The sequence below is a fragment of the Panthera tigris genome, chromosome D2 (assembly GCF_018350195.1).
Source record: "Panthera tigris isolate Pti1 chromosome D2, P.tigris_Pti1_mat1.1, whole genome shotgun sequence".
Taxonomy (NCBI): Eukaryota; Metazoa; Chordata; class Mammalia; order Carnivora; family Felidae; genus Panthera; species Panthera tigris.
The window spans coordinates 10,438,884-10,460,025 of NC_056670.1; the positions used below are offsets into that span (position 1 = coordinate 10,438,884).

General features: G+C 41.4%; 1 long non-coding RNA gene across 1 annotated transcript in view; it reads right to left on the reverse strand.

Moving 5' to 3' along the window:
* The window catches only part of LOC122231731, a 179,918-nt gene that overhangs the window by 93,863 nt on the left and 64,913 nt on the right, over positions 1-21,142 (reverse strand). The window contains exon 3 of the long non-coding RNA XR_006208968.1: positions 9,175-9,302. This is a non-coding gene — a long non-coding RNA (uncharacterized LOC122231731). The remainder of the gene's footprint in view (positions 1-9,174; positions 9,303-21,142) is intronic.

Genomic DNA, 21,142 nt, shown 5'->3' on the forward strand with positions numbered 1-21,142 from the left:
GGAAAGGGTCAAATGTGTATTGACTGATGAATGGATGAAGACGTGAGATACACACACACACACACACACACACACACACATTCATATATAATGAAATATTTCTCAGCCATCAAAAAGAATGAAACCTCACCATTTGCAATAACATGGCTAGAGCTACAGTGTATTATGCCAAGCAAAATAAGTTATTCAGAGGACAACAAATACCAATATGATTTCACTCATATGTACAATTTAAGAAACAAAAAAAAAGAACATAAGGGAAAACAAACAAACAAACAAAAAAGACAGAGAGAGAGAGAGAGAGTTAGGCAAACCATAAGAGACTCTTACCGTAACTATAGGGAATAAACTGAGGGATGCTGGAGGGGAGGTGGGTGGGGGATGGGCTAAATGGGTAATGGTTATTAAGGATGAGCACTGGGTGTTATATGGAAGTGATGAATCACTAAATTCTACTCCTGAAACTAATATTATCTTTATGTTAACTAACTAGAACTTAAATAAAAATTTGAAACATTAAAAAAAAAAAGTTCTATTACTTTGGGCTCTTAGCAATTCAAAATGGAAGCAAGAACAGTACCTCCCAGAGCTGTTGAGAAAAGTGATTGGTCATATTTTAAACACAAAAGCACCTTCCTCTGTTATGCTAGTTGTAAGTCTTTGTGGGGGTAGAATTTGTGTCTTCTTCTCACAGTGCCTCTCTCTACCTTGCACTGTGTGCTACACAAAACAGTTATTCAATCCATGTCTCTTGACTGGTGGACACGACTGTAGGAAGGTCCTTTTTTTCTCTATAGTCTATATTACATGAGAGATCTGGAGCCAAAGATACTTACGAATCTTCCTATCCCCATAACTTCACATCTAGCTTGAATCACATCATGAATTAATAAAAGCTTCTGAGTCTCACATAGCAATAGATACTAAAGAATTAGAGTAATATTTATAAAGTTCCCCGGTGAGTACGGTGTTGCAATAGACATAGAACAGAATTCATCAAAGTGACTCTTGGTTCTTTGAGGATAATATTTTAACACAACATGCTTTAACTCACCAAACAACAACTAACGAAACCAAGATAACTCTGTAAATTATGCTTGGAAGGTACCTCTCTGTTGTTACTGTTGCAAATTCTTTACAGTTACAAATTCGCTTTCAAAAATCTCTGAAAGGATGACACTGCTTCTGTAAGCCTACTCTGTGACCCCTGCATCTTGTAGCTCTGCTTAAATTAATATTCTGGAGTGGGGAGGGGTTGTCCCTTGGGAAGGAGAAAACAGCAATGATGCTCTCTGACGGTACAAGGGTGACCTCAGAAAATGAAATGAGTCACCTGCTTATGCAGTCCCACGAGTGGCTGCAGCAAAGGGGTAAAAAGGGTAATCCTATTCTCCTGCCCTCAGGAAGCCTTCTGCCTGCTGGGTCTAGATCCTTGATGTGTCCCGTGGAACAGTTGGGTTGACACAAGTGTAACTGACTATGTGGGGCTTTAGCACAACTGGCATTAAAGTTAATACATGTCAATAATATTGGAATTAAATATACTATTTAAAATTCAACATCATGTACCCTAAGAAAGCCATGGTTATTTCTGCCTTGTAGACAGGACCCGATGCCTTCTGATCTTACCGCTGGCTGCCATCACGGACACACAGCATTCTGCTGCTGTGTTTGGATTTAACTCGTTTCTTCTTCTCCAGGCTACATATTAAAAAAATTACTTACCCAGACATTTTTCTTTTCAAAAATTAGGCTCCATGCTCTCTCAGTCTCGTCCAATTCCAGCTTATAGAGTTTTGTAAATTTCTCATGTCTGCACCTCACTTCATATCCCTCCTCCTGTCTGGAATGTCATTCTTTCTTTCCTTTCTCTTCCCCTTTGTCAGACTCCTGCCCACATAGTAAAATACTGCAACACTGTTAGCAAGGACACTGCTGGAACTTTCCCTCTCCTTTTGCTCTCTCCCCATCAAGCTGCATTCTCTACAAAATACATTCTTGCCTTCCCTAGGATTCCCAAGGCAAACACCCTTAACTGAATTTACCATAATCTTCTTACAGGAGAGCCCTACTTGTTTTTAAGGTTTTTTTTAAACTTTTATATAGAAAGAGATGGAATCATGATTATATAGAAATTCCCTAGAGAAATGTAATGTCCTACACATATTTTCAAAGTAGAAATTATTGAATTGAATTGCTCTGTCCAACCTGGGATTCGGATGCATTTTACCCACCCCTGTGAAGTTCCTCAAGGGTGTAGACCTTAATGTAGCATCTTTTGAAGAAATACAGTTTAGACTAAGGACGGAAAACTCTGGATCGAGATACACTTTCGGTTGGAATTCGACACCATTTTCTGTTATGTCTGGGATCTTTGGCAGGTTATTTAGTCACTGTATCCCCCTTCCAGATTATTCTTTACAGTGAGCTGTCCAGAGGGCTAAATAAGATAATGCACGAGAAGTAGTACAAATACCACAAGATGAAGTTACTAGTTACCAGCGAGTTAATAGTCATTATCGTTTAACTGATTAGCACTGTAAATACTCAAAAATTTTACCAAAAACTTTCATGTATTTTTTTTTACTTTATATCGTTTAATCAATGCATAATGCATTAACTGGGCTAATATATTGAGAAAATATTACTGTTGGGGCACGTGGGTGGCTCAGTCAGCTAAGCATCTAAGCGTCCGACCCTTGATTTCAGCTCAGGTCATGATCTCATGGTTCGTGAGATGGAACCCGGCATCGGGTTCTGTGCTGACAGCGCAGAGTCTGCTTGGGATTCTTTCTCTCTCTCCCTCTCTCTCTTTCTGCCCCTCCCCCCAATAAATAAATAAATAAATAATTAAATAGGCATTTTTTTTTAAAGCTTATTGCTAGCTGTTGCAGGGCTAGGTTACACAAAAGAAAATTTGAAAAGGACACCTGAGACATAGACAAATTAGAATTAAAAAAAAAAAAAAGGAGGTGCGCCTGGGTGGCTCAGTCAGTTGGGCATCCAATTGCAGCTTGGATCATGATCTTTGGTTTGTGGGTTCGAGCCCTGGTCAGGCTCTCTGCTGGAGCCTGGAGCCTGCTTCAGATTCTGTGTCTCCCTCTCTCTCTGCCCCTCCCCCACTCACTCTCTGTCTCTGTCTCTCTGTCTCTCAAAAATGAATAGATGTTAAAAAAAAAAAAAGAGGCCACAGGTTGAGATGTGCATTATGTTCACACTGTGATAAGTGTGGCAGGATGTAAAAATATTGTCATGAAGCTCACAGGTGTCTACTTGTGCAATCTTTTTAAAAAATTTTTTTTACATTTATTTATTTTTGAGAGACAGAGTGAGACAAAGTGAGAATGGGGGAGAGGCAGAAAGAGAGGGAGACACAGGATCGGAAGCAGGCTCCAGACTCTGAGCTGTCAGCACGGAGCCCGAGGCAGGGCTCGAACTCACAGACCGTGAGATCAAGAGTTGAAGTCGGACGCTCAACCGACTGAGCCACCCAGGCGCCCCTACTTGTGCAACCTTTAGGTGCTCTGGCAGGACTGCAGGGTCACCAGAGTGGGTAAGACACAGTGCCTGCCTTTCCAAAGTAACTTGCCACCTTCCGCTGTTCAAAGTTTTATGCATCACATAAAAGTGGACCGAATGAAGAGCTGGAATTAGCCAAGTTAAATAAAAGTTTTTGCCAAGTTCATGGCAAAACATACATTTTAGCCAGACAGGGGCAAAAGAGGAAGGAAGTAAATTGTTTCTGAGACAAGAACATTTGTGAAGTTATCTGAATGGAAACCACGGATGAAATTACCCAGAAACACACAAAGCAACTTGCTTCTATTTACAGCTAGAAACAATTGTGTTCACAGTTCGGTCTCTCTGAACGTTTGCTGAATTACATAGAGGAGGCAGCTGCAGTGCACTGGCCTCGAAGACAATGGATACAGAGAAGGCAGGCAGGGATAGAAACAATCAACGCGATTACAGGAAGGTCAAAGATTGGTGTCCAGAAAAATGGGAGCCACAAGCTTTTGCCTAAAAATAGTGGGAACCTCCTATTAGTATCTATGCCTCCTATGTAATTTCTAGAAAATATCCTATAATGAAAGTCAAAGGAGAATTCAGAACTGGGAAAGACTGGAGTAATGAGAGGCTAGAAACATCTAAGAAATATACAAGGAGTGGCAACATAAAAGGTGAGGGAACCAGGGATGCATTTCACCTTGTTCCAGAGATATAGAGTCTCTTCTGTTTCACACCTGCTCCCAAATCACACCAGATTCACCCCAATCCTTCCTTCATACTGATGCCAACAGTGCTCTCAACTTCCTTTCTTTTTGCATTGCCTTCTGTGCATTTCTGTGAAAAGCTAATAGGTCACCCTTTAGCTCTAGGAAAAGCTTTCCAATGATAGATTTCAATGGTTTAAAACCACTCGATTTTGGGGCACCTGGGTGGCTCAGTCAGTTGAGTGTCTGACTCTTGATTTTGGTTCAGGTCATGATCTCAGAGTTCTTGAGATCATGCTGACAGCTCAGAGCCTACTTGGAATTCTCTCTCTCTGCCCCTCCCCTACTCTCTCTCTCCCTCAAAATAAATAAACATTAAAAAAATAAAGCCAAAAGATCTTGCAAATCTAAAATCTCAGCTTATAACAAGTTACTTTTAATGTGATCATAAATAAAAATAATGTTAAGCGTGTACCTTCAGTTTGCAAAAGTTTACGTGGACCAAAGATAGCAAAATTCTTAAGAATAAATCCCACGTGTCTGGGTGGCTCAGTCAGTTAAGCATCTGACTCTTGGTTTTGGCTCAGGTCACAGTCTCATGGTTAGTGAGTTCAAACCCCAAGTTGGGCTCTGCACTGATGGTGCAGAGCCTGCTTGGGATTCTCTCTCTCCCTCTCTCTGTCCTGTCTCTGCTCTCTCTCTCAAAATAAATAAACTTTAAAAAAATAAAAAGAATAAATCCCATGCATGTTATATTGGTCTGTCTCTAGAGTATTCAGTGCAGCACCCGATAATCTTTAGTGAATCTATTGCAAATGCTAAGAGAGAAAGGAATGAAAGTACTTCTGGGTATTTGTACAACTTTGTTTTTGATCAATATGTAGTAGACAAAACGTTTAGGGGGATTTTCTACAAATTTCATAAAGAATTTATCATGATTTATATTTTCATTGAATTATGCAGTAACATGGACTTGGAAGGCTAGGACTTAGGAATGTCTACCTAATCTTGAGCAAGGTACTTAACTCTTCATAGTATATTATTTATGTATGAATAGAAATAATTTTTTATATGTGGGTCACAGCTCTGTTATGAGGACAGAATAAGCTCATACTGTAGGGACATTACAAATTGGAAAGTACACCATTTCTAACCAGAAATGGGTAGATTCTAGATATATTTAAAAAATACAGCCAAGAGTATTTCCTGGTAGATCTTTGAAGAAAAAGCAAGGGTCAGAGTGCCAAGATTTAGGACAAAAAGCCTGGAAGGATGAGTTGCCACATACTGAAAGGGGTAAGACAATGAAAGGATTAGGTTTAGGAGTTTGGATTTGTATATATAAATTTAAAAGGACTCCATATCCTCCCAAGAGGAGATATAGAGTGAACGGTTGGAAATATGTGTCAGGAGATCAGGGGAGGGGCAGGAGAGAGGTAAACATATGGGAGACATTGGTTTACAGAATGTATTTTATTTATTTATTTTTAAATGTTTATTTTTGAGGGAGGGAGGGGCAGAGAGAGGGAGACACAGAATCTGAAACAGGCTCCAGGCTCTGAGCTGACAGCGCAGAGGCCAGTGTGGGGCTTGAACTCACGGACCATGAGATCATGACCTGAACCAAAGTCAGACACTTAACCTACTGAGCCACCCAGGTGCCCCTATCGATTGCATTTTAAAGGATCGAGACTGGATGTGGTCACCACGTGAGTGAGGGTGGGTAACGGGAAACCATCAGAAACCCAAACACTGAAACGCTGTGGTGTTTGAACATTGAGAATAGATGAGAAACCTGCAAGGCCAGATCAGTGGGATAAAAATTAGGAGAGTATGATGTCCTGGAAGCCACGTGAAGAGAGTCTTTTGAGGTGGGCAAGACATACTGTTTAGATCTATCATATACTGATAAATCACGTATGGTGAAGGAGGGATGTTGATCATTGGATTAACAGCATGGGTGCTGTGGTGACCATGAAAAGAGCCACTTGGTGGAAAGAGGAAGAGGGAGAGCAATTGGAATATAATGAACAAAAGAGAAGAGTTGGAGAGACCAACCACCATAACCCTACAACCCTTTCATGGCGTTTGGTGTCAGGGATGGGGTGGGTGAGGGGACAACACAAATGGTGACTCAGGGAAACTGAAGGGACCCTATAAAAGAAAAATAAGCCACTTTTTTCCCTTTGCTTTTTTTCCTGCTTCTGTTCTTGCTAGGACCTGCACCCCTGCCTTACACATATACATATAGTAGATGGCCTCCTTGTACAGGTCAAGGAGTTAATGATTTCTCTGGAGTCCGCCAGCACCACAGATGATATCTAAGGAGTGACAGGGTGGGCTCATCATAAACCTTCTCCGGGACCTCTGAGTCTAAGCACCTTGAGACCAAGACTTCTGGCTCCAGGGCATAAGTGACATATGAAGGACACCAGAGCACTCGTCCTTGACTGAGCAGTTCCTGGATTCCAGAGAGGACACATGCACCTGACCACAACTGTCATTAAAACCCCAGACCCCCAAAGCAAAGACAACACTCACGATCCTTTCCTTCGAGTCTCCCACAAACTCCGTCTGTGTCTGTACTCTCTCTTCACCTTCAGTAAGTTCTGCCCTCACCTCACGTTTGATTTCTACCCTGTGTGAAGCCAAGAACCCTCTTGGCTTAGTCCTGCGGGACCCCCTCTGGGTCCTTGGACCCAGCCCGTCAGCATCAATGGGACAAGGCCTGAAGTGACTGTGGTATTTTTGTTAATTTTTAATGGAAGATACTGCAGTATATTCTTTTTTTAAGTTTATTTATTTATTTATTTATTTATTTATTTATTTATTTATTTTTTGAGAGAGAGAGAGAGAGAGATGGCGTAAGTCTGGGAGGGAGAGAGGCAGAATGCCAAGCAGGTTCCTCACTGCCAGATGTGCAGAGCCTGATGTGGGGCTCAGACTCAGGAGCCTTGAAATCATGATCTGAGCCAAAACCAAGAGTCAGACATTTAACCCACTGTGCCATCCAGGCTCCCTGCAATATGGTCTTACGTTGATAGCAGTGATCCAGCAGGGGAAGAAACTTTAGTAATGCAAAGAGAGAAAAGGATGAGTAGCTGAAGTCAAGACCTTGAGTAGGGGATGCATTACAGTTTAAAAGTATAAAATTGGGGCGCCTGGGTGACTCAGTTGGTTAAGTGTCTGACTTCCGCTCCAGTCGTGATCTCACATTTCTTGAGTTCAAGCCCCACATCAGGCTCTGTGCTGACAGCTCGGAGCCTGGAGCCTGCTTCAGATTCCCTGTCTCCCTCTCTCTCTGCCCCTTCCTGGCTCACTCTCTCTTTCTCTCTCTCTCTGTCTCTCAAAATAAATGTTCAAAAAATTTTTAAAAATAAAATAAAATAAAGGGGTGGGTGTAGGAGCGCCTGGGTGGCTCAATGGGTTAAGCTCCTGATTCTTGGTTTCAGCTCAGATCATGATCTTGTGAGTTCGAGCTCCACGGCAGGCTCTGTGCTGACAGTGTGGAGCCTGTGTGGGATTCTCTCTGCCTCTTCCCCACTCACACTGTCCCTGTGTCTCCAAAAATAATAAAAACTTTAAAGAAATTTAAAGAAAATAAAGGGTGGGTGTAATTTGCTGCAACACAGAGCATCAAGGACCAACCACATGCTACAGGTTTCACCCTGGGTATAAAGCTTCATTTCAGTCTCTTCCTTTGGAAAACCACAGGTAAAGGAGTAAAAGTAGCAACCTATGTGAACTGCACAGGTACTCGATTAATACCACCTTTTCTACTATTCTGATTATTTGTGGCAAAGGTTTTGCCTGTCACTTCCACTCAGACCACCTTGCCCTTGTCAGTGTCAGCTTGTGACTGTTTATTGGCCGAAAGTCAACAAACAAAGCCTTGCTTCATTGCTCAGCTTGTCTTCTCCTTCTGGCATGTATTTCAGGAGTGGCATTTCGTCTTCATGACTTTTCCACAAATACATAAGTAAGACCTTTTGGTTCTCTTCTGCATTTCACAGTAAATTAGTTCTCAGGCCCCCCCATGGATCAGGAGCCACAGAACTGGGGCTGGATCATTTAACTCTAAGCCTGTGAAGGGGGTGAAGGACTTACAGGTTTAAAGGATTCTTTAACTCTTGATTCTAGCACTTTGTGGAAACGCTGTTCATGTGGGATATTCCTCAGACCCGCAGAACCTGGCTCTCTGCCTCTCCACCTCATATGAGAAGCCCTCGCTCAGAGCCAGATAATTCACATTCTGGGTGAGTTTCCAAGCCTCCTTGAGAAGTGTGCACCATTAGGGTGCTCATGTTTGGGTTTGGAAGCAGTGCAGAAATGCTAGCTTCATTAATATCAGGAAGCACAGAGTGAGGAGCCAAGTTTGTTATAAAAAAGATAACAGAAAAAAAAATCCAACAACCACTAAGCGACATTCTGGCAACTCAAAGTGGTATTTGGAAAAATGATAGTTGTATTAGGCTAGGGAAAAATAAAATAGAGATGAATACTAGCAAAGAAAAACTTCTTTTTTCCTTAAACTCTGTGGCTCATTTGGAACAGAGGTAGTTAACTTATTCAACTTGGCATTTAAACCTTCTTTATATAATTGAAGGTTAATTTATTATTTGTAGAATTATGGAGCCATCTACCATTTGCCAGTGAAGTGATCTAAAATCTGGTTTTAGTCACTTCAATTCAAAACTCATCCCTTATTGTGCACCCAAAAATAATATAACACTGTATGTTAACTAACTGGAATTAAAATAAAATAAATAAACTCATCCCTTAGTATTAACTCTTCCACAGGTAATATGAAACCATTCAACCTTCCATATTGTGAAGATATGCTTTATGTGCAATGTTGATGAACATTTAAAGTGTATGTATCACTTAATTCCCTATGTTGTATTAGAAATTAACTAACAGAGGGGCAAAAAGTAAGGATATCTAAAAACTCACTTCTTACCAAATAGCATAGTAGTCGAGAGTGGGCAGTGCGGGGGCAAACATCTGAGTTAGAACTCCAGCTCTGATCCATGACTTACATGCTCTGGGTTTCCAGCAGGTTACTTTACTTGTCTGTGCCTCAGTTTTCTAAAGTACAAAATGAGACAAATAATTGCTCCTACTTCATAGAATCACTATGAAGGATGAAAAGAGGTAACATGCATAAAGCAATTAAATACTCCCTGCACACAGAAAGTGCTCAGTAAGCATTAGCTGGCTTTTCAAAATAGTTTTTATTGTTATTTGTTATTGCTATTTGTTACATTATTATTATTACTACTTGATTATGCATCCCCAGGAACACCAACCACATTCTGGTAGGCTTGAGGACCAAATCAAATATGGCAGAGAATCTTGGTGATGGAAAGGTGCTCACAATATCAGCCAGATCACATGGAAACCTGGCATACAATGGGCACACTGATTTATGTTGGAGGGAGACGTCAGGATCTATAGCCAAATCGTGACTCTCAGGGGCAAATCATCACTGACATGACTTGGGGTGCCCTTCTCTGGGTTGTTCCCCTCTGCCTCATAGCATCCTATAAAATAAGTGTTTGGGGGGGGGTGTCTGGGAACAAGTGGCTCTAAAGGTCACTAGAGAAACCGTAGACAGAATAAGCTTTTAATCCAAGAAAAATTATGAGAAAATATAGAATCAAAACATTATTGGCTTATTTTTAAATACAGAATATAGTGTGAAATATAATATAGAGGACTGAATTAAACATGTATATTTTAACAAATAAAATGACCACTCATGGAAATACCCAACAGGTCAAGAAATAGAACAATGCCAGCACCCCAATAGTAGCCACCACCCTGCTGCGGGCTCTGCCCAATCACAGCACCACAGCTTTGAGGGAGACCCTTATCCTCACCTTGGTCATAACCATTTCATATTTTTCTTCTGTATGGTTTTACCAATTAGGTATGCAATGCTAATCAGTATTGATTAGGCTTGCCTATTTTTGAGCTATTTATGAATAACTCATGCCATTTGTCTTGTTTTGTTTCTTGATACTTTTGTTCAACATTATGTTTATTTGTTGTTTGGTTGGTTGTTTGATTAGTTAGTTGTTGAGTTTTGGGGTTTTTTTTTGTTTGTTTGTTTTTTTGTTTTGTTTTGTTTTGTTTTTTGTTTTTTTTTAGGGAAAGGGCTAGAGTATACAAAGCTGACAGAATATTTATGTTATATGCAGTTTGGTGCATATATGTGAGATTCTGATTAGAATATGCATAGAGGGATAGACCTGTTATGCCATAGAATGTTTACATTGTGCATTATTAGATAATGCAAATAGTTTTCCAAAGTAATTTTACCAAATATCAACAAATGCTACATCATAGTTTCACTGGTCCACATCTTCAATATCATGATCTGTATTACGCTCTGTAATTTTACATGATCTATTGAGATACTTATGGTATCTTTTTGTGGTTTTAGTTTGTACTTATTAAGTTAACTGTTTTGCTCGCCTTTTTGGTCAAATGCCTACCCAATTATTTTGTCTACCCAATTACTGTTGTGTTATCTGACCATTTTTAAAAAATTGATTTGTAAGAGTTCTTCGTGTGGTTTGGAAACCAGTTCATCAATTATATGTGTTGCAAATATCGCCTGGCAGTCGGTAGCACATCTTTGTGCTCTATTCATGCTGTTGAAAAAGAGAAGCTGTTAAACTTAATGGGGTTGATGTTATCAATTCATTATTTTATGGTTTGTTCTTTTTATGTCCTGTCTTATGTAAGAAATCCACAATGTCATAAAAGCATTTCCAGCATTAACCTCTAAAAGATTTATAATCTTGGCGTCAACATTCTCACTCTGTGCTGTTAGTTTTTCACAATTTATTATGAAGAATTTCAATTATAGAACAAAACTGAAATAACTTTACAATGAGTGCCTGTATGCCTTCAATTTAGATTCTAACTTAACCTATTGTTATATGTTTTATCAAGTGCTTATCCATACAGCTATTTACCCTTGTATAATCTATTAATCATCCTTTCTTCATACATTTCAAAGGAAACTGGAGACAGCCAGAGACCTCCCAATAGGTAATCAGCATGCATATTATTAACTAGTGTTCAATACTTCCTTATAGTTTTTCTTTACATGTGAAATTTACTAAAATGAAGTCAACCAATCTGATGTATACATTGACTTTTGAAAAATATATACACCTCTGAAATGCAAACTATTATCAACATATAAAATATTAACACAAAAATATAAAATTTCCTCACATTCCTTTCCAATCAATCCCTGTGCCTCCACTCTCACAAAAAAAGTACTGCTCTTCTATTTTTCACGATACAATAGTTTTGTCTGTCCTAGAGCCATACTTAAATGAAATTAATACACGATACATGATTATGTATCATTCAGCAAATCTTTTTTAAGTTTCATTTACATTGTTGTGTACATCAGTAGTTTATTCCTTCACTGCACTGACTAGCACTCTGCCCTGTGACCATGCCACGCATTACTATTTCTGGTACCGTTAATCAATTTGTGTGGAGTTTAAATTACATGTGATATCAATTTCCTAATACCTAAGGAAACCACTTCATATTTCTTCTTTCATTCAACTTTATTTTACTTTCATGTTTGAAAGATATTCTTTGTGGGTATAGAAGTGTAATACAATCTTTTTTTTTTTTTTTTTGAGAGAGAGAGAGAGAGAGAGCACGCATGCATGAACGGGGGAGTGAAAGAGAGGAGAGAGAGAGAGAGAGAGAGAGAGAGAGAGAGAGAGAGAGAAACCCAAGCAGGCTCCACGCTGTCAGCACAGAGCCCCACCCAGGGCTCGAACTCACAAACCTCGAGATCATGACCTGAACCAAAATCAAGGGTTGGATGCCTAACCAAATGAACCACCCAGGTGTCCCCCTCTGCTTTTTCTCAATTCTTCAAAGATTCTGTTCTTTTCTGGGTTTCATAGTTTCTTACAAAAAGTCTCTTATAAGTGTTATCTTTATTCCTCTGTATATAACATCATTTTTTTTCTCTGCATATTTTAAGATTTCTTTTCTTCATCATTTGTTTTGAAAAATAGATTATGTGATTTGACATATTTTTTTTTCATATTTCTCTTCCTGGGCTTCTCTAAGCTTTTTGCATCTATAGGTTTATAGATTGCATCGTATTGGCCAAATGTTGGCCATGATTTCTTCAAATATCTCTCAGCCCCTCCCTTTTCTCTGAAACACACACACCTTCCTTGTCTTCTTACCACATTTTCATATTCTCCAGTTTCTTTTGTTCCTCTATACTATATGCTTCATAATTTTTTTCTGACCCTTTTTCCGTATCATCTTTTTTACTATCAGCAGGTTCTATTCAGCTGTTAATCCTTCCACTGAGTATTGAATTTTGGGTTGTTTTGCATTTTTTACTTTAATTTCTAGAAGTTCTAATTTTTCAAATATACTTAGTTATCTTTTAAAGTTCTCTACTCACCAAATACACTCAAGCTTTTATTTTTCCCTCCATACACAATAACCTAGTTGTTGCATAATCTATTTGAAGTCCAATATCTTGAGTCCTGATTAGTCTAAATATTATTTTTTCTTTATTATTTCTACAGGTTTTCCCTCACTGTGCCTCATTAACGCCTTCTTAACTTGATTTTTTAAAAATTTTTTTCTCCATGTCATTCTTTTAAAATATGCAGGTGGAGATTTGCCAAGTCTAGGATGAAAGATTCTTCCTTTGTAGTAGGTTTGACTTTCTTTCTGTCAGGCTCATGGAGGCACTGACAGTCTAGAACCGCTTAGAGCAAGTTCCTGTGTAGGGTTCCCTGGACCACAGAGAGACAGTGCGTAAGGAAGATGTAAATTCCTGTCAGGACTGGATCTTTGCCACAACCACTTGGGGTCAAGTTTTTCCCTTGTTCTACTCTGCTCACATAGAATCAAGGTATGGTAAATGGCGTCGCTATCCTGACCACACTGTATCACAACTCATCATTTCCATTCATGATGATGGCATCCTACTACAAGTAAGAGATTCATTCTTTGACCACAGGGGAGTGCTGGTATATCTTGCAGACAGGGTGGAGATGCTGAGGACGTGGCCATGGACAACTCTGAAAACAACCTTCCATCCATGATGAATGGAAGTTGGTGGAAAATACTGGTTACCTTGTCCTTCTAAGGACAGTTCTGCAGTGTCTCCCAAGGCTCCCCAGGGAGACTGAGCCACAGTTATTCTGAGCAGTAATCAGTTGCTTTACACAACTGACATTGACCCTCTTCCCTTCCTGGGCTCACAGCCTCACTCTCTGGAATCACTTCCTGTCAGTTTGGTTTCCCAGGAGACAGACCCTGAGGTTCTGAGATGTTATATACAGAAGACTTGCGGGAGAGTACTTTCTCCATATGTGAAGACAGAAGAAGCAGGATTGGGCAGAGATAAAAGTGGAAGCTAATATAATTGCACCTGAAGCCCCAAGTGACCCCACAGGGAGGGAGCTCCAGAGTTAAATGCCTTCAGACATTTCCCACGCTGAGACAAAGAGGGCAGGTCTGCGTACCCCTGGCAGAGACCGCTCACTGAGTGTGGGCTGCTGCCAGGGAGGGCATGACCTCCCATGAGAAGCTCTCTTCAGCGGAATGTAGGCCCTGAATAGGGACTCACCTGACAGCCAGCTGCAACCTCCACTCCTCGGTATAATGGAATGAGTATGTCATTCCTGAAGGGGGAATATAGACTGCATAATACAGCGCTCACCACACCTACCAAGAAACCACTTGCACTCAAATCTAGCTCTAACGTCAGCTTCTGTGGAAACCCAGTGTATGGTTCAAAGCAACCATTTCCCTGCTGCCCCCTGTGGTGGGTGAGGTGTAAATGTAGATATAATTCACCTCTACTCTGACAGAGTTGACTCTGGGATCTCAGATTAATGCAAAGCATTGACACCTCTTTTTGAGCAGACAGACCATGGTCCCACCATCTCTGAGATCCACAAATAACCTCAAGCCTAAAGGGCTGTGGTCATCAGGTCCCCCGGCTATTACGCTCCTTCATTTCCTCTTAGATGTCGGCCAAGAAGCACCTTACTTTCTAATTAGCAATTTGCTGTTTCTAAGGAGTTTATAGGTAATTTCATTGATAGTTTGATTTGAACACCCCAACTTGACATTACTGTCGAGAATTTCTGATGAAAAAAATCTAGTAGCACCTAAGTGGCTCAGTTGGTTAAGTGTCCAACTCTTGATTTCAGCTCAGGTCATGATCTCACAGTTTGTGAGTTTGAGCCCCGCATCGAGCTCTAGGCTGGCAGTGCGGAGCCTGCTTGGGATTCTCTCTCTCTCTCTCTCTCTCTCTCTCTCTCTCTGCCCTTCCCCTGCTTGCACTCTTTCTCAAAATAAATAATAAACTTAAAAAAATTTTAAATCATAAATGAAGGATTTCTGGTAGTCAGTCAATAGTAAAATGAGCCATTTAGTCTTGAAAAATGCTGCACACCATTCGGTTCTTTGTAAAGCAGATATTTACCACAAGGAGAAGGAGAAGGAGAAGGAGAAGGAGAAGGAGAAGGAGAAGGAGAGGGAGAGGGAGAGGGAGAGGGAGAGGGAGAGGGAGAGGGAGAGGGAGAGGGAGAGGAAGAAGAAGAAGAAGAAGAAGAAGAAGAAGAAGAAGAAGAAGAAGAAGAAGAAGAAGAAGGAGGATGAAGAGGAGGAGAAGGAGGAGGATTTTCTTGACTCCACGTCAAGAAAAGGAAAGATATATACCCTTATCTTTTTATACTACCAGGAATAAATGTCTGGCTGTCTGAGGAAAGGACTGTATAAGGGCAAGCTGTGTGGAAGGGATAAAATGCACCTTTGTGGGGGTTCTTGCAGAGATTTGGAATACATGGCCTCAGCATATTCTGCAGCTGACGCCTCAGAATCAATGCTCTGGGCATGAAACTGGACAAGTGAGTATAACTCAAGATGTCAAAGTTTGCTGATCTCTTATTTTTTAAATAATATAACATATTTGGAAGAAAATAACAAAAAGTCACATAGTCAGTTTTACTCTCAGCTCTACTATAAGTTGAAAGCACCGCCCATTATGCCGGGTAGTCATGCATGTTTTGCAAGCAGTTCTCATTTTGTGACTTCTAACAGCACTTAAAAAAAGTTTTTTTGGGGGGAAGGGGTAGGGGCAGAGAGAGAGGGAGACACAGAATCCAAGGTTGGCTCCAGGCTCTGACTGCCAACCCAGAGCCTGATGTAGGGCTCGAACCCACAAAACTGTGAGATCATGACCTGAGCCAAAACCAAGAATTGGATGCTTAACTGACTGAGACACCCAGGCACCCTATTTTCTAGAAGCAGTTTGCGTTGCTGTCTTGCTGCCTTGCATCTTCCTCACTAAGCACTCCCTTGGTGTAACGCACACAGGTCTGACGCCCGTCCACTGGCTCACAACATGCAGCAAATCTATCAATATTTGGGGGCGCCTGGGTGGCTCAGTCAGTTAAGCGGCAGACTTCGGCTCAGGTCATGATCTCGCGGTCCGTGAGTTCGAGCCCCGCGTCGGGCTCTGTGCTGACAGCTCAGAGCCTGGAGCCTGTTTCAGATTCTGTGTCTCCCTCTCTCTGACCCTCCCCCATTTATGCTCTGTCTCTCTCTGTCTCAAAAATTAATAAACGTTAAAAAAATTAAAAAATAAATAAAAAAATCTATCAATATTTGAATACACGAAGAAAATCCCATGAAGATACAACTTCAAAAATACTGGGAAAGATGGCATGAAAAATCAAGAAGAAGAATTAGGAAAAGACTTTGTGTGGCAGAGAAGTGATTTTTTTTCTGTTCAATATGACCTAGCTCCACATACTCTCCCCACCTTTTTTCCTTTAGGTTTTAATGCCAATCAACCAGAACTGAAAATAAACCTGAATGGCTTAAAATCACATTTGCAACTTGTTCATCTCTGTTTTTCTTGTTTCTGTGATTTTATTTCAGTTTTTTAAAGGCTTATTTTTTTAAATTTTTTTTTAACGTTTATTTATTTTTGAGACAGAGAGAGACAGAGCATGAACGGGGGAGGGTCAGAGAGAGAGGGAGACACAGAATCGGAAGCAGGCTCCAGGCTCTGAGCCATCAGCCCAGAGCCCGAAGCGGGGCTCGAACCCACGGACCGCGAGATCGTGACCTGAGCTGAAGTCAGACGCTCAACCGACTGAGCCACCCAGGCACCCTGAGGCTTATTTATTTTTTAGAGAGAGTGCACAGCGGGGAGGGGCAGAGAGAGAGAGGACAGAGAATCTGAAATGGGCTCTGCACTGACAGCACAGAGCCCGATGCGGGGTTCGAACTCAGGAACCCTGAGATCATGACCTGAGCTGAAGTCGGACGCTCAACTGACTGAGTAACCCAGATGCCCCTTGTTTCTGTGATTTTAATAAGTTATTTGCTTTAACAACTCATCAGGAAAAAATTTTCAGGCAATAGAAATCTCGTTGGATTAAGTCTGAATTTCATTCTCTATAAAGAAATCCATTTCGTGATGAATTTTTCAGTGGTGTGCCTATTATAGATCAAACCCTGTAGTGATATATGTAAAGCAAATATTCCTCTCTCTCACTGATTCATTGTAGTCATATTCATAGGAGCCTCCCCTTTGAGCGCTAACCATGCACTAGGTGTGCAACAGACACTGCCGGTGTGCAATCCGGATGCTCGTCCTCGGAGTCACTGACCAGTGCATGTAGGGCTGCACTTGATGGGGGTACACAGTGGGTGGCAGGCCTGAGAAGCAGAAGGAAATGGCAGAAAGGTTTTGACACTCACGCATTCAGCGGCCAGCACCCTTGATTCAAAAGCCGCGTGTCAGAGAGCAGATGAGTTTCTCCAAGAGGCACCTTTCAGACACACACTGGACTTTGCCAGACCTCTCAAGGCTTCCTTGCCCAGCTCCGGTTCCACATCCTCTTTGTCTTTTATTGCTAAAATCTTGTCCCAGGACCGGCCTCTTTTAACAGCACCCAGCTGGTGCACAGGAGACATATGGATTCCTGCCCAGGGGGGAAGTACAGTCCCCACCCCCTTCCTCCCTCCTCACTACACATGCCTTCCACTCCTGGCCAGGATCTCCCAGCTGCACCACTACCCCCTTGTATCCACCTCACTTCTCAGGACATGCTTCAGGACCTTCCTGAACATTCTCACCTTGCCCCATACTATGATTGTGCATGACCACACACCTCCAGCACATCTCTGTGCATACCTTCTAGAGACTTCTCCCTTCTAATTTGAACTGGTCTTGGAGAACACACTCCTCGCTCCCTGACAGAAGAGAAAATGCTCCCCTACTGTCATGGGGCTGACACTCTTTTACTCCCATGAATGTTTCCCAAATCCTTTAGTCTTCTCTTATTATAGACCTACGGAGATGGGAGTTTGAAGGTCACAGTAAACCCTGGAGAGGCTCTTAGGCTCCTCCTCAGCTTTACCTTTCGAATGAAAGCGGATTCATCCCTCACCTATTGGTCTCTGCCTTGCAATTTCTGCAGGACGTGTTGTCTCCACTTCAACAAACTTCAGACTTCCAATCACACGAAATTTCAGCCTGCGCAGACTGGACACCCCTCAAGCATCCATGAATAGACGTCTGACGAAAGTGTGCATTGCCTTTGTTCCAAGTCGATACATGACACCACTTACGATTTTACTTGCCTGCAAGCATTTTTGTTTTCCAATAAGCATTTGAGTTGGACCCTTTGTTGAATTTTTAGAAGAGGAAGATCTTTTCGTGGCATGTCTCAGAATTGAAGAATCGCTTTCATGACTTGGCCCCTGTTTGGAATCCTCGCCCATAGCCCGCCTGCCATCTTCCTCTCAGCCTTAGGTTGCTGGTAGGGAATAGCACATCACACCCCTTTCCTCACAACCACAGAACTAATTCAAATTCAGTGAGACTCCCCAAATTGAAATCCAGAGCTTGCCTGACCTATCTAATGATTGTTCTCTTCAGCAGCACGCGAGCTCTGAAATGCAGTATCTTGAGCCGGAGTCTGAATGGCATTCATCCACATTTCTACTGCTTCCATTTAACAGAAAGTGGCAGGACAAAACCCTCAGTAAATGAGGTTCTGAATTGCCAGCATTTCTAAGAATAAAGGGCAAGTTTATTGGTCTCTGGGTATACTAAACTAAACATGTCGGGGGTGGGGGAGGGATAAAACCGTAATACAGAAACAACCATCTTGGAGAATTGGATGAGGGCAATTGGACAAAAGCCTGGAAATGCGTAAGGAATACATCATAGCACAATTCAGTCAGGGTCACCAGCATATTCATAATGGAGAAATCGCAGGGCAACTGTACCCCATTCATACAGCAATCAGAATGCTGGCCCTTCTCTCTGAGCCAACGTGCCCCGCTGTCTGAAAGGTTTACATACAGCAGGCTTGCTTAACAGGCAGCAGGCCCGGAGGTACCTGCTTTGAAAATGAACAGCCATGACAAGTATGTGAAATTGCATCATAGGTATGCTCCCACAGTAAATGACTTTCCCGAGGCAAACTTCATCGTTTGCCTCTTTATTTCAATAAGTAGAAAATATTTGTGGGCTCTTAATGTCCAAGAAGTGAGCTCAGGCTTTGAGAAAAGCAAAGATAAATATATGTTTCCTACATATTTCTCTTTCTAGCAGTCCTGAAAATAGCTGAAATCCAAGGCTACGCGCAGACATCAAAGCCTTCTGGATGATGCGTGGTCATCCAAAAATCTCATTCACCTCAACTGAACCCAGTGATATGTCCCCACCTTTCCAGTCCATGAAACTACAAAGCATCTTGATTTCCACTGACCTGGTGCTAAGGCCACAAGTCATCGAATTCTGTAGAATTCTATAAGTTTGATGAGGATAACGGATGGCCGGAATCTTCACAGACGTGATATTGATATCATGCATCTGGTTGCCTTATGGATGATCACTCTCCCCTTTCTCAAAAAGGACTGCCATGTTTGTAACTATTTCACCGGAGAGGGAAATCTTGGAGCAAGGAGAGATCTGGGAAACTCCAGACTATTTCCTTGTTTGGGTCAGAGAACTTATTCACCCTGAGTTCCTCTAGAGGATTCTCAGTTCACCGTGTCACCCAGTACTAACACATTGCCATATTACTGTCTTACCATGGTAGAACGGTGCTTTAAATGCTGCATATGTTATATCATGTCATTTTTACAACTTACCCAGGGAGAAGTTCTGCCCTGTTTTACAAATGCAAAAGTAGAAATTCATAGAGGTGAGAATTATGTATGCTTGTGGAAGTGAATAATTAGTAAAGTTAGGCCTAAAATATTATACATACATATATATATATACATAAAAATATATAATATAAATTACATTTTGCAATGTAGTAGAAGTTAGAAAGTGATCCACTGCCTCTGTCAAGCCAGTTGATGGAACCCTAGGGGATCGTGGGTTAACCTTGAAGAAGGAAATGGGGTTTTCATGGAAGGAGACTGAGCTCTGAGTAGAATGGAAACAGACAACACATTCCATTTCTGTCTCAAAAATCATTTGTCCCCCTGCACGAAACTTCACGGACTTTGCACTAAACCTTAGTGACCAAGGGGCTGCAAATCCAAACCAAGAGACACGTTGCTTTTGCGAGACTTCAGGGTGTAGGCGCAAGTAACAAATTGTGAAACCAGATGATGGTGGACGCAGCACTCTCCCCACAGCACACAGCTCCATCATCCTGGTGGTAATTCCAGAGATCAAGAATGTGCTACTTGGACACTCTCCAGGGGCGCATCTGCAGTGGTAGTGGTAAGTGGTAGCAGAGGAGCCAGGCATAGAGCCAAAATGGGAGAGTGAATTGATGATTACACTTGGAACTTAATAAGCCCTTCTCACGAACATCATTGAAACGTGCTCTAGAGACTCACAAAACTAAATGCAGACATTGCACAAAGGTTGGAGACTCTGCGACTACTGGTGGGGGCAAATGTCAAAGTAATAAGAGACTATTGCTCACTGACCCCATTCTGAGCCCTGAGATTATGCGGCCCGAGGTATGAAGCACAAGTCAGGCAGTGAGAGACTTCACTCATATGTGGAATCTGAAAAACCAAACAAAATACAAGATAAAAGAGAAACAAACTCATAGATACAGGGGAAAAAATGTTGGTTACCCAAAGGGGTTGGAAGGTGGGAGGTTGAGGAAAATAGGTGAAGGGGATGAAAATATACAAGCTCTCGGTTATAAAACAAGTCATGGGGATGTAACACACATCATAGTCAATAGTATTGTAAAAACTTTGTATGGTGACAGATGGTAGCTACTTATCGTGGGAATCATCTTATAATGTATAAAAGTATTACATCACTATGATACACACCTGAAACTAACGGGATATTGCGTGGAAATGATACTTCAACTTTAAAAAGTGGTTCAAAGAACTCTAGAGATGGATAGTGTTTAAAGAAAACACCATCATCACCATCACCGTCGTCATCATCACTATAACCAACAACAGGAAGACTTGCACATGAGAGGATTATAAATATTTTTATAAGTTAACATTTTAACGTTTCTATTGAAGAAAAAGAGTAAAGTGTACGTTTAGGGCAGTTAAGTGTTTCGTGTCCTTGATTCTCCCTTCTTTTTACAGCCATTCGCCCCCGCCTTCCAGCACCTCAGCACAGGGTTCCCACACGGCAGAGGTCTTAGATGCTCGCTGAATGTGATTCTCTGTAGCTCTGCTCTAGATATAACCTCCACAAATCGGTAAACTCAAAGCACAGTCCAGGAGAATGATTCCTATGTTGTTGGAAAGCAAAAACTTTTCCTTGAACAGACTTCAGAGGAAAACCTCGGTGCAGCTGCACCATGTTAAGGGATCTTGCTTCATGTGGGTTATCCCCAAATCCACCTCCACACTATGGTCTGACTTGCAGTAATTCA